The 12,187-nt window shown below is 37.0% G+C and overlaps 1 protein-coding gene across 5 annotated transcripts in view; it reads left to right on the plus strand.

The window, feature by feature from the left end:
* Positions 1-2,614: 2,614 nt before the first annotated feature.
* Positions 2,615-12,187, plus strand: part of FMN1 (formin 1) — a 168,820-nt gene continuing 159,247 nt past the window's right edge. For 4 of the 5 annotated variants that reach the window (XM_038139829.1, XM_038139831.1, XM_038139833.1 and 1 more), the window contains exon 1: positions 2,615-3,672. The gene's annotated coding sequence lies outside the window, so the exon portion shown is untranslated. The remainder of the gene's footprint in view (positions 3,673-12,187) is intronic. The other variant, XM_038139832.1, reaches the window with a different exon arrangement.

Below are 12,187 nucleotides of genomic sequence, written 5' to 3' on the forward strand. Positions count from 1 at the left end.
GAGTTGGCAGAACTTCAAAGTCATACATCCAGGATTTTTAAAATTACAAAGATTCTCTTCTGCTGTCTTTTGAATTTCCATTTTATTAATCAGAGAAAAAGCCATTTTGGCCAAAGTTACTTAATAATTTGGGTGAATTGGTATATTTTGAAACAGGCAAATCTGTATTTCTCATTAGGATAAAATGTTTGATATTGATGTATGTAATGGATTACTAATGTAAACTATTATATTTCTGTATTAGACAGTTTTAGGTCAAGAATTTATGAATAAACCAAATTAACACAATGCAGTATATGTTGCAGAGGCAAAAAACCACCACTGCTCAAAACCCTTTCATCCAACCAATTTTAAACATGCATTTCAATGTATTTGCATTTATGTTGTTCATACAAACAGTGTTATTGCTTTTTTTCCTATATGACGATACAAATTAATCAAGGTCCTATAATTCCAATTCTCTTTATTTTAATATTTTTTTAAGAAAGCAGATGGTTTCTTACACTTAACTAGATGGGGGGTTTTGTGTTTGTTTTTTTTTTCTTTGTCTATCCATTATGTCAGACAATAAAACCAGAACTGTAATTGGTCCTGTTAAGGATTCTATAAAATTTCACAATTTGTTCTCATTATTATTGAGCAGAGTCTCTTCTGAGTTTTAGATATGAGAATAAAACTGGCAGCTGGGACAGTGGGGATCAGAATCTGAAGTAGTAGTTAGTACCTGGTATTCCCGGAATGACAACTCCTGCTGCTGTTCCAAGGCATGGGATGTTTTGGATTGAGGAATATGGGATGATGACACTAAGGAGATTAGAGAGGGTGCAGGAGGAGGAAATTAAGAATAAAGAGTTCTGGGTGTATTTGCTGTAACATAAATATATTCAATTCATGTTTCTAAACAAGTTCAGGAACAGATTTAAATCTTTTTGTTGCAAAAGCGGCCATGTAAATTTAAGTAGACAAAGAATTGCTGCGTTATGGAGCTGTATTTATTGGGAATTCAAAGCATTACTTTTAAGATGAAAATATTAACAGGTTATATCTCTACTGTGTGGAAGTATCAGCTCTGATGTACGATTTTAAGACAAGAGAATAAATGTACTAAAAGACAGAAATACCTGCTCAGGGATAAGAATTTGATGCAGGTATGGGGGAAAAATGGAAAATAAAGTTGTCTTATGCATGATAGCTCTTTGCTTTTTAGATCTTAAGTGCAAAAGTGCTGGTAACAATTGCTTTGGCAGCAAACTGTGATTTATTTCCTACTCCCCTTTTTGCATTATGCAGTTCATGTTTTCCTCATGTACCTGTAGATGACCCATACATCTTCACATTTAGATTACCATACATCTACATGAACATGTTTCTGACAGTAATACAGAAAAATATTCATCCTTTGAGAGAAGAGCACAAAGAATTATAAATATGTATTTGGCCAGCCTGTATCCTCATTGTTAGTCCTTAGAACTTAGTTTAGAGTTAGGTTGTCAGACATCAAAGCCAATCAGACATTACTTCTGAGAACACTGCTGGTAAAGTGTTTAATTGATTGTTAGCTATGACTTCTGGTAATTTTCCAACCTTTCCAAATAAAGGAGCAGCTTGAACAGGAGGCTGTTACTCATTGCTTTGCTCCATGAAGGTCTTTACCTGTATGAGCCTTCCACACTCAGATGAACTGAGATTAAAACAAGTGAAAATAACACTAGTTCCACTCAAAAACTTCTGTTATTCACTGGAATTTAGCAGTTTGTAAAAGCTCCTGAAATGTTTAAACAACAGCTATTGTTTATTACCATACACAAAGTCACAGATTAAGAAATGAAATGGTAGCTGAAAGTAAGGGTTGTTTCATCTAAAGCAGGGTCAGTTTGCATACTGGACGTAGTGAATAGCTTTCAGTTCTAATTAGTGTATGAACTTAGCAAATAGATGACTTCCAAGCTTTAATTTCCTTTAAAAATGGAATGGTTTCGAGTTCCTTTCTGAATACATTTCTACACGAGCTCTTACCAGTTGCTGCATACAAATCCATAGCAGTGTTCTATATGGGGTAAATGAAGCAGAAGGCAGGTTGCATTTATCCTATGACAAGATGAAAAGCTGATTACGCAGATGAGTGCAGATGAAGTGGAAACCTCTCAGAGATTAGGTTTTGCTCTCACTGTGTCCTACATTGCAGCCCAGCCTGACATAATCATTTCATGTTGGTTGCTTTCTGTGAACTCTTGTTTCCACACAAATCATGTGTTTGCAAAATGAAGTTACTAAGAAAGTAATTGTTAATCTTTGTTTCAAAGTACTAGACATCAGAAGAGCAAGACTTACTTTCAGCCAGGGTTTTTTTCTATTCCCTAGTCTGCAGACACATCTCAATAGGCAGAGTATGAGCTACCACATGTATAAGTAACCAGCTGATGGTCAAAAAATATCAGGTAAAAAGTAGAAAAACTCATTTTGGTAAGTTTTCAAAAGGAAAGGAAGGTGTGAGTGGTCTAAAGTGTTAAGATCTAGTGTTTCAAATAGAGGTGTATGTTTTCTGTTTAAGTTCAGTAAAATCATAATTATTTATGAAAGATCTGCACAATGATATAATAAAGAATTTAATAAACTAATTCATGAAGCAGAATGAAATGTGACATTTTCAGGAGGCTACAAGTTACAGTGAGAAAAGGTATTTTGTTGCGATATTTGACTACATAGGTAAGGGTCTTAAATGCCTATGGAAATTACAAGATAATTTTTTTCTCCTAGTTTTGTCTGTTACTAGAAATATTTTAACCCTAACTCTGTTACTTCTGAATTGTCGCTATTATTTTTTTACCTAAATCACTTATTCCAAAAGCCTTTTTTCTCCGTTCTTCAGAATGGAGAACTGCCAGGGAAGAGTAGCAGGAAGATTACTTATGGAAAAGTGGGATTCAGACCAACGAACTAGATCCTTGCTCCGCCTAAAATTCTGTCCCTTGAAATACCAAGGTATTTCATGAGGTGGTTTAGGACTGCAGCTTGTATTCTGATTTTCCTCTTCTAGTAGTGTTAGGAGTAGAGGAGAGAATTTCTTGTCCTCTAATGTTGCAGTCCAGAGTTGTGTCTGGCTCGCGGGAGGGCTGTATCGCAATTACTGTGGTGAGCGGTAGCGACATGATTGGCAGCGATGCTCATCCAGGAGGAGAACAGATTTGACGGATTACGCAACGGCGGTTAACGACGAAAACAAGCAGGCAGGCGCCGCGCTGCGTTAGCTTTCCTCAGCCGGGCGCTTTGCCGCAGATCCCGTTTCTGACTCCTCCAGGGGCAGCAATCCCGGCCCCGGGAGCGGCGCGGCCCCGCGCGCGCGGGACGGACCCGCGGCCGCCGCCGGACCGCGCGCGGAGCCGGCGCGCGCCAGCCGCGCAGCCCGCCGATTGGTCAGCGCCCGGCCGCGCGGGCCGCCCATTGGCCAGCCGGGCCGTCAGTCCCGCCCCGCGGTGCGGAGCGGTGCGGCGCGCGCCCCGCAACGGGAGCGCCCCGGGAGGCGGCGGCGGCCCCGGGCTGGAGGCGGGAGCGGGGCCGGCCCGGAATAGCGCGGGGCAGCCGCAGCCCTGCAGCCGCCCGGCGCCCCGCGTCCTTCCCGGCGCCTGGAACAGCAGCAGGAGCATCGCCACCCGGCGCGCTGCCTCTCGCAAGGTAATGCTCTTTCCTCGGCTCGCCCACCGGTCTGCCCATCTGTTCGATTCCCCGCAATGGCTCTGTCGCAATCGAGTGGATTACAAAATAAAACCACTAATTCAGGACTGCAGGGAAGGGATCTGTTTGGTCGTCATTAGCATCTCGTCTTCTCTCTGGCTGCTAATTTATAAATAGCTTCTGGGGGATCACGAGAGCTGTGATCTCTTAGTTTCTCTTGCGGTCCGAAGAAAGTCCGTAGATTTCCTCTCTCCTCCTTTTTTGACAGCGCTATTAAAGTAAATTTAACTGGATTACTTCCCCCCGCCCCAAAATTACTCTTAAAACTGTCCTTGATTTCTTCTAGTCTGGTGTGCGGGATAGGTGCAGCGAAGCGGGGAAAGCAGATTGTTATCATTCTGTAGCGTTTGATGCGTGCAAATACCGTCGGGCTCTCGGGAGGGCAGATGAGTGGGAAGGAAACACGTGACAAATATTTACAGCGTTCAGACAATCTGTTACTCTGGGTTATGAAGCTTATAGGGGTCACCATTGCCGATGAGGCTGATGAACTGTTACTGATGAACTGAGTTAGAATGCATTTGTATGCTGACATTTGCTAATGTCTTCTACATGTAGGAAAAAGACAGATACTGGCATTCTGGAGAAACCCTTCTCTTGCTGCTTCGCACAGTCTCCTTTCTTCAGCTGCAATATTAAATCACATCATGATACTACAGACAGAGAGTTGGTCTGGGAGCTGTATATATTTAGTCCTTCCGGCTGTCCCACAGTCTTGTCTTGTGATACTTGTTTTCTCAAGTGTGTAGCAGGAATCATAATGAGTTCTTTTCTTGTAGCTTCACAGAAAATCAACCAATTTTTTAAAATTGCTGAGAAATTACAGAGGAAGGAATTTTGAATACGTTCCTAATTTTAGTTATTTTTACAGCCATCCTTTGAATCATTCGTGATGGCTTTAATGATCATTTTGCTTGTAGAAATATCTTGTGTGGACGTTATCATTAAACTAATATGTACACATTTAAAGATATTTCTACAAGTATATCAGTAGTATTCCTGTGAATTTTAGGTAAATCACGTCCACATAATGCTGTGAAACTTTCACCTTTCAGATAGCTTGGACTGTGCTTGCCAGTGAATAGACTTGTTTTGGTAAGTTTCAGCAGAAGCAACGTTGGGTTAAATGGAGAGTGAAGGAAAGAAGAGCTGCTTTTTTATGTTACTATAAAAAAAGAAACTGTCAACGCATAACATCAACTTAATTTGAAGGACTGTTCGGAAGACAGAAAGTTGCAGTTTGGTATGAAATCTAACATGTTGTGAACAATGGAAATAAGTTTTCACTTGAGCTGAACCTATCTCACTGAAAGCCAAGTGGCATGGACATGCATGTTCCTGTGTGGTTTTTTAATGGATGTATGTGTAGGGGGTACACCTACATGGGCATGGGTGTTTTTATCATGTAGTAAGTAGTAAACAACAGGACAACGTTTCTCTAATATTTTGCATCTTGGGAAGGTAAGATTGAAATAGAGGCCTGGGTAAAAGATTATTATCTCTGTAGAGATTTTCTTACATAGACAGGTATTTCCAGGAAATTGGAATTTTTCCATTCAGTTTCTGTTTTCAGATTTTTGTGTCTGTAAAGTGAAAGCTCTAGGCAAATATGAACTAGAAAAATGGTAAATGGCTGGGTTTCAAAATAAATGCCAAGGTACTGAATGTCAGCTTTATACTGACATTTGTCAGGATATAAAAAGGTGGTGAAGAAACAGTTCTGCCTGGGATATGAAGAACTACTTGGCAGGGGGTGGACACTGGGGGTTTTGTGATTTTGGTCTTTCATTGGGGGTTTTAGGTTTGGAGGTTTTTTTGTTGTGTTTGTTTGTTTGTTTGTTTTATGCTTACCTAGGAAAAGGCCTAGGGCCTTCACACTATCATTTAAAAAATTCATCCTTTCTGAGGCTTTGATCCTGCTTTAACTTGCACACATAAAATGTTTGAAAATTGAGCCAAAAGTCAAAGCAGCCTTTGCAATTAAATCCAAATAATACTTTCCAGACGGTGGTCAGGAATAGAGGAAAAAAAAAACCAAGAACAATCACAGAGGTCTTCTTTAAGGCTCAAGGGTTGGATGGCTTTTTGCTCCTAGAGTATAGTATTTAAGAACTGAATGAGTTCTATTCTTAAAAACACCCAACTTTTCTATGTGCCTTTATGATGCTGTTTCCAAAAATTAGTTTGCGTCCCTTTCTCCACCCAATCTTCCTGGAATCTAAGTCTGCCAACTTTTAATTTTTCTTTAGCTATTTTGGCATGAAATTACTTCCCCTTTTAGCTTGAATCTCATATGACTTAAAAAGATCTATAATCTGAATGTTTATTCCATTAGGGTTTAGGTGTCAGGAGGAATACCAAAATGCAGGAAACTGGCCATCATGGAGTAAACAAATGGATATAACTCAATGGAATCTGAACCTTAACCAAGTGTCAATTGCTTCTACTGTTTCGGCAGTTTTTATATATTTATACGTTATTCCTTGATGGCAGCCCCTCATTTTTTAGTTAATAATCATGTCACTGATATAGTTGCTAGTTGTGACCATTAATGTTTATTTCCCCATACTTAGAGACAGTAGTGCAAAGACTGCAGTAATATTTTAATGACAACTCTCAAGTTGGTTCTTGATTTTTTTTAAAATCTGGTTTAATGAATGGTGGCAAGTGTAGTTCAAACCTCTTCTGAGACAGTGAGCCTATAGAGCTTATATCTGCCTGTAACAAGAAACCCAAGGGAAGAGTTCTTTTTGCCATGATCATTTAGTCTTATGCAATTTCATTGCATCCTTCCAGATTATTATTTGTAATTTTTCTTTCCTGTCAGTGTTGCCAGACTAGAGATACAGTATGTATAGCTAAATATGCAGTGTGTATATCTCAGCACTTCTGGCTGAGAAGCTGGAAAGAAAGCACACAAAATGAGATGCATGAGTTCTTATCCAAGTGACTGTCTCCTAGCCAGGCAGGTACTACCATTTCTTCTCTTTCCATGGAAGATTGAACCTGCAATCATTACTTTGGACCTTCAGCTTGACTTTTAATCCACTTCTACGGGGCTATAGTTGAGAGCTGATTATCTCCACAAGACCATGTACATTTTGTTGAGTCGGGCCCTTAGAAAATTACAATAGACCTTTAAATTCTTTATATTGAATTTCTAATGTCCTCCATTTAAAGAGTCATCAAGTCTTATAGACTAATTTAAATGGCACTCCTGAAATCTTGAAGTAAAATGGGCACTTCTTATGTCAAGATTTAAGTCGAGATTTTTCTTGGTCATTCTCTTGATCCTGTGGTGTTTTAAGCTTATTATATTGAAATACTGTGTTCTTCATGTTTTAGAAGAAACATGAAGATTTCATTTCCCAGTGAGGGTTGTATTGTTGATAAGTTAGAACTTCCATGAGGGATTTATGTAACCTATTTAATCTTAAACTAATTTGGGTTTTATCATTGTTTTAAAATATTTTTATTGGTAAAATGCATTTGCTGCTGACAGACTTGCTGAATTTAATAAAATTTCTGTGTTCAATCTTTCATGATAGGGAGCAGACCAAGAAAACGACAATAACATATAAGCAATTAACCATTTTCAAGACTTTTAAAAATTGTAATGATGTGCACTTGGGACTGATAAAACAGACTAAATATGTATCTAAAACCCAGTGCTTACTTCTTTGCCAGGCATTTTGAAAACCTGTAATCTCTCCTAGCAATTTGGTTTATTATTTTTTGTTAGTTGTAGTCATATTTTGAAACCATTTAGCTATGTATGAAATGCTACTAGCAAAAAGTTGGAATGAACAAAACAAAGGCGACCATAGTTCTCTGATCTTATGCTTTCTGCTTTGAAGTGTTAATATTATCATTCCAAGTCATTACATCCCATTTTATCTTGTACGGCCAAGGTTTTCAAAACTTGAATTATTGGTAGAATTTTTGAAACAGCCCAACATTCCTTAAGGCTAAAGTAATTTCAAGACCACTAAAATTTTTGAAGGGAGAAAAGTTAAAAGTATTACTGAGTTTATTCTCAACTATTGCATAATTTTTGAAAAAATATGCATAATTAAAAATAGGCTTGTTAGCATGTCAAATACATTATCTTAGAAAATTGTTCTTGATTCTTAAGAACTTCTCTTGTCCTTAAGAACTTGTCTTAAGGACAGAGCCTTTGACCTTTAACTACAGAAAGATATATTCAAAATCTGCTGTATTTTGTGAAGGAGTCCTTCTATAGGTATAAAATATTGTTATGGGAGAGGTTTTAATTGCTGTTATTACATTCAATTTCTCTCTTGTTTTCACCAATGAAGCCTCCTTATGATTTGCACCTCATTTTGTGATTAGTCCAAACTTTTTGCAGCTTTATTTTCTCCCCTTGCTGATGAAATAGCTCAAACATTTGCTGCAGTGCAACCTTTTTGTTACTTTCTTTGCTTTCCCTGAATACTGTACTGGGTTTAAAGTTCAGGTGGCCAGATAAGTCTCTGAAAGTGATGTTTGGTGAAAGACTTCTGATCTAAAAGGCTGTACACTAAATGCCTCATTTAAATATCACCATGAAACTAACAAGCATGGGCATTCAATAATTAAATAAATAAATATGTTCTTTCTTGGTTTGGGGAAATAAAAGCTGTTTTAATACAGTACAGAACAAGATGCAGCTCTTGCTGAAGAGTTGGCTACTTGAACAAGCAAGATTAAAGCTTTTGGACAAAGATTAACAAGAAGATGATCTTTTTATTTAGAAAATACTTATTCAATTCATGTTATTTTCCTGTAGAAATAACCTATAATTGCTGCCAGAAGTGGAAACAAGTTACTGTGCATCCTGTAAAACTTACCCATTGATAAAGTACTGAGAAAAAAGATTTTATTATAGGGGTATTATCTATCTGGGTTAAAACTGGAAAAAGTCATGTGTACAGTTTATGACCCAAGTGTGACATGTACAAATATGATATTGCAAGTTTGTGTCTTTTTGTTCACCATAAATATAATTTTTTATCTTACATTTTCTGATAATACATTTTATCAGGATATTTATTTATTAATAATATTTTTGTGCTGGAATATGTAAAGGTTATGTTTTAGATAATGTGAATAGTTTGTAATAGCTGTTTTGATCTAGTATCGCTTTTTGTTTGTTTGTTTCTTTCTTTGTTCTTTGAAAATCAGCTGACAATTAATAAGTGCAGCTTTTCATTAAGACATCTGTGACCTGAGGCAAAAGATATTTTCCTCTTGCCTCTAATTACTTTTTACATCACTATATGAGTTCAGCTGAATATTAGCCACTATCCCCTGTACACGTATCAAGTAGTTTTCTATTTTAAGATTTCATTGTGAGTGTTCCTCTTAGGTACAAAGGATATAGGAAAGGTGTTAGGGATGTAGGGATGTTGTAGGGGAGAGTTATTTGTCTGAATGAGGTATATATATTGATGTAAAATTAATGAAGTACAGTATACCATGTGATTGCTGTTGAGGAATGAACCCTGTCTTTATTTTAAAATAGACAAAATAATTGTAACATTTATTTTAATTTCCAGATGTGGCAAAATACTCTTTTCACAGACTTTTCTGGACTGTAAGAGACCCACAATTATCATTGAGTCCAACTCTTAAGTGACTGGCACATACAGAGATAGAACTCACAACTTTGTCATTATTAGCAGCATGCTCTAACCAACTGAGCTAATTACAGGTTTTCTTACCATCAAAGAGTGTTTGGGGTAGTATTTGTTTGCTTGCTCATAAGCATCTTTTGCATTACTTTGAATCATAAGTTTGAGCTTCTACATATGGTGAGAGTATGAGGAATGCTTTTAGTGGTACCTACCTTTCAGTTTGCCTCTTCAGCAGTCAGAAAACTCTGTTCTAGTCAAAAAAAAAACATACCTAGAAGCAAGATGATTGACTCATCTGCTCTTTTGGTTCTTTCTATGCCAAACGTCTAAGAGCAAGGTGGAAAGTGTAAAAACCTGACTGAAGTGCAGAAGGAATTAGTTTGTTTGTTTAAATGCTGTACTTCTTGAAATAGTCTGTTTCAAACAGGCCGTTACTGTATTATTTCTTTGGGATATGTGTACAGATTGCCTTTGTTCATTCTCTGCTTAAATGTCTGCTGGTTTGCTACTTAATATACTTCCTACATTAAAGACTTTTCATATTTGTAATATCCCTTGCAGACTTTTTTATTAGCAACCTCTTAAACAGTCACATGGGTGAGTTTGTGATGGAAATCTCATTTGGTAACTAATTCTTGCAAATTATCTTTGAAAAACAGATTTGGACATTTTTGTGGTGTGGTTGACTCCAAAAACAGTTTCATGAGGACATGCTGTGTGACAACTTTTTTTTTTTTTAACTTGCTGATGCAGTTGTGCCAGAACAAGATAGATGTTGCTTTGCTAAACTGAAGTAGGCTATAAAAAGATGAGAACTTTCATGTCAGACTCCTTTCAGGAACATTTTTTTAAGACCTGGTACAAATAATACATATATTATTTTATATTTGACTAGTCAGACATGATATACATTTCTTTTTGTGTGTAAATGGTGAATATTAGTTCTAGAGCCCAAAGTATCATCACTGTTTTTTTCCATCTTCTGTACAAGAAGATAATCTGCATGTTTGCAGCTATGTCAAGTGAGACAGTGATCTACAAAGGACCAGAACAAGTATGGGGCACTTTGGCTACTCAGAATGTTTTTGTTCCTAGTGAGGCATCATCATCTTATTCAGTTCTCCTAGAAACTTTTAAACCTGATTTTAATTAGTGTTACATGCCTTGTGTAAATTATCTTTTTGTTAAATTATGCTTTTTGGCTTCAAGAAGTTTAGATTTCCTCATCCTCACGTCACAAGGATGATGTATTCAGAGATCTGGGTTTGGGATTTTTTGTTTCATGAACTCTGTCTTGGATTTCTGGGTTCTCGGTGTTGGATTAGATTGAACAGAATGACACAGTCAAAGGTTATTTTTATGCTTAGAAATTGGTTTTGGTATACAAAGGTCTGCACTGTGGATTGACTTAATGACTTTCCACCCTATGTTTTGGATTATTTCTGTTTCATCTTAATTTGTTGGCAGGACTCTAATATGCTTTAATACTTCCCTTGTGCCGTTGGATGAGATCTGAAATTTAATAAAGCAGCTTCCTGTCTGGCATAGACTGTTTTATATTCCTTAATGCTCTCTTTGCTGGTGTAATTCAGTACTTGTGAAGTTGAGAAGAGCAGTATTTTAAACTACTGTTGCTAACAATATGCAGTATCGTTCTAAATATTATACAAATAATTAAGTACCTTAAATTTGGTTGGTATTTTTTTTGTGTGGTGTTTGGTTTGGGTTTTTTTGGTTGGTTTTGCCACAATCCAATAAATACAATATAGACTTAGAGTTGGAAAGTTCTTTATGGAATTCTTTTATTTGTGTTAAAGCTGCTGGAAAGGAGCTGTAATATTTTGTCTTCATTAAGATATTATAACAATTATCTTTCTAATGACAATATCTTTAAGTCTAATGAAAATTTGAAGGAACCTCAGAGAAACTTGAGATTTTAGGCAAGAGAAGAAAATTATGGTGTTTGCCTCTATTTGTCTCAATCAAACCAGTTGTGCTCAGTAAACAAATATTATGGTAGTTTCATGTCATTGTCTTCAAGCTTGTGATGTGAAGCCTTGGTCTGTTTACATTTTTACTACCTTTCCTCTACCATGCTTTTTCTGTTGTGATGTGTTAATTAGCTTCACAGCTCAGAACTTTAGTCATAGTGTGCTCAGAAACAGGCTGTCACTAGTAACAATCAGGTATTAGGGAGAGCTGGGAAAGTAAGGAATTTCAATTCTGGATTACTTAAGTATCAGAGAAAGGAGGAAGACCATCTGCCATGCTGAGAAGTGAATTATGTGTCCTGCTAGAGAAAAGGAACTCTAAGAATGGGGTTCTGGGTTTTTAACAGCATGTTTTGAACAGCATAATGAATGGATGCGTTGGCACTAGACTTTGAAGGCCACTGTGATATTTTTTTTTCGTTGTTAAACTGACAGAAAATCCATCAGCAGAGCAGGTTTGCTTTTCAGCTGCCTGTTTGACAATTTCAGCTGTTACTTTCAGTTATAAGCTTTCTCTAAATAGATGTTTTTTTCCTTGAAGTAGTATTCCTCACAACCTGAATCCCACTGCTCTGCTACTATGCATTGGAAAGCTGCATAGAGAAACTTAACAATGATGCTGAAGGTTGTTTTCATCGCTCCATGTTATATGTTCTGCAGCTAAAATTTTAAGTTTTCTTGGAATAATGAGATTTTTACTTAACTTATATTCTTTGCCTGAATGTGACTTTATTTTACAATATTTTCATTCCCTGTCATAAGGTTTGCAATAGATACAGTTTTATAAACAGATTGCAAAGTGAACAAAAAAGTTAAGGATGAGTGTTG

This window comes from Motacilla alba, chromosome 5, assembly GCF_015832195.1.
Source record: "Motacilla alba alba isolate MOTALB_02 chromosome 5, Motacilla_alba_V1.0_pri, whole genome shotgun sequence".
NCBI lineage: Eukaryota > Metazoa > Chordata > Aves > Passeriformes > Motacillidae > Motacilla > Motacilla alba.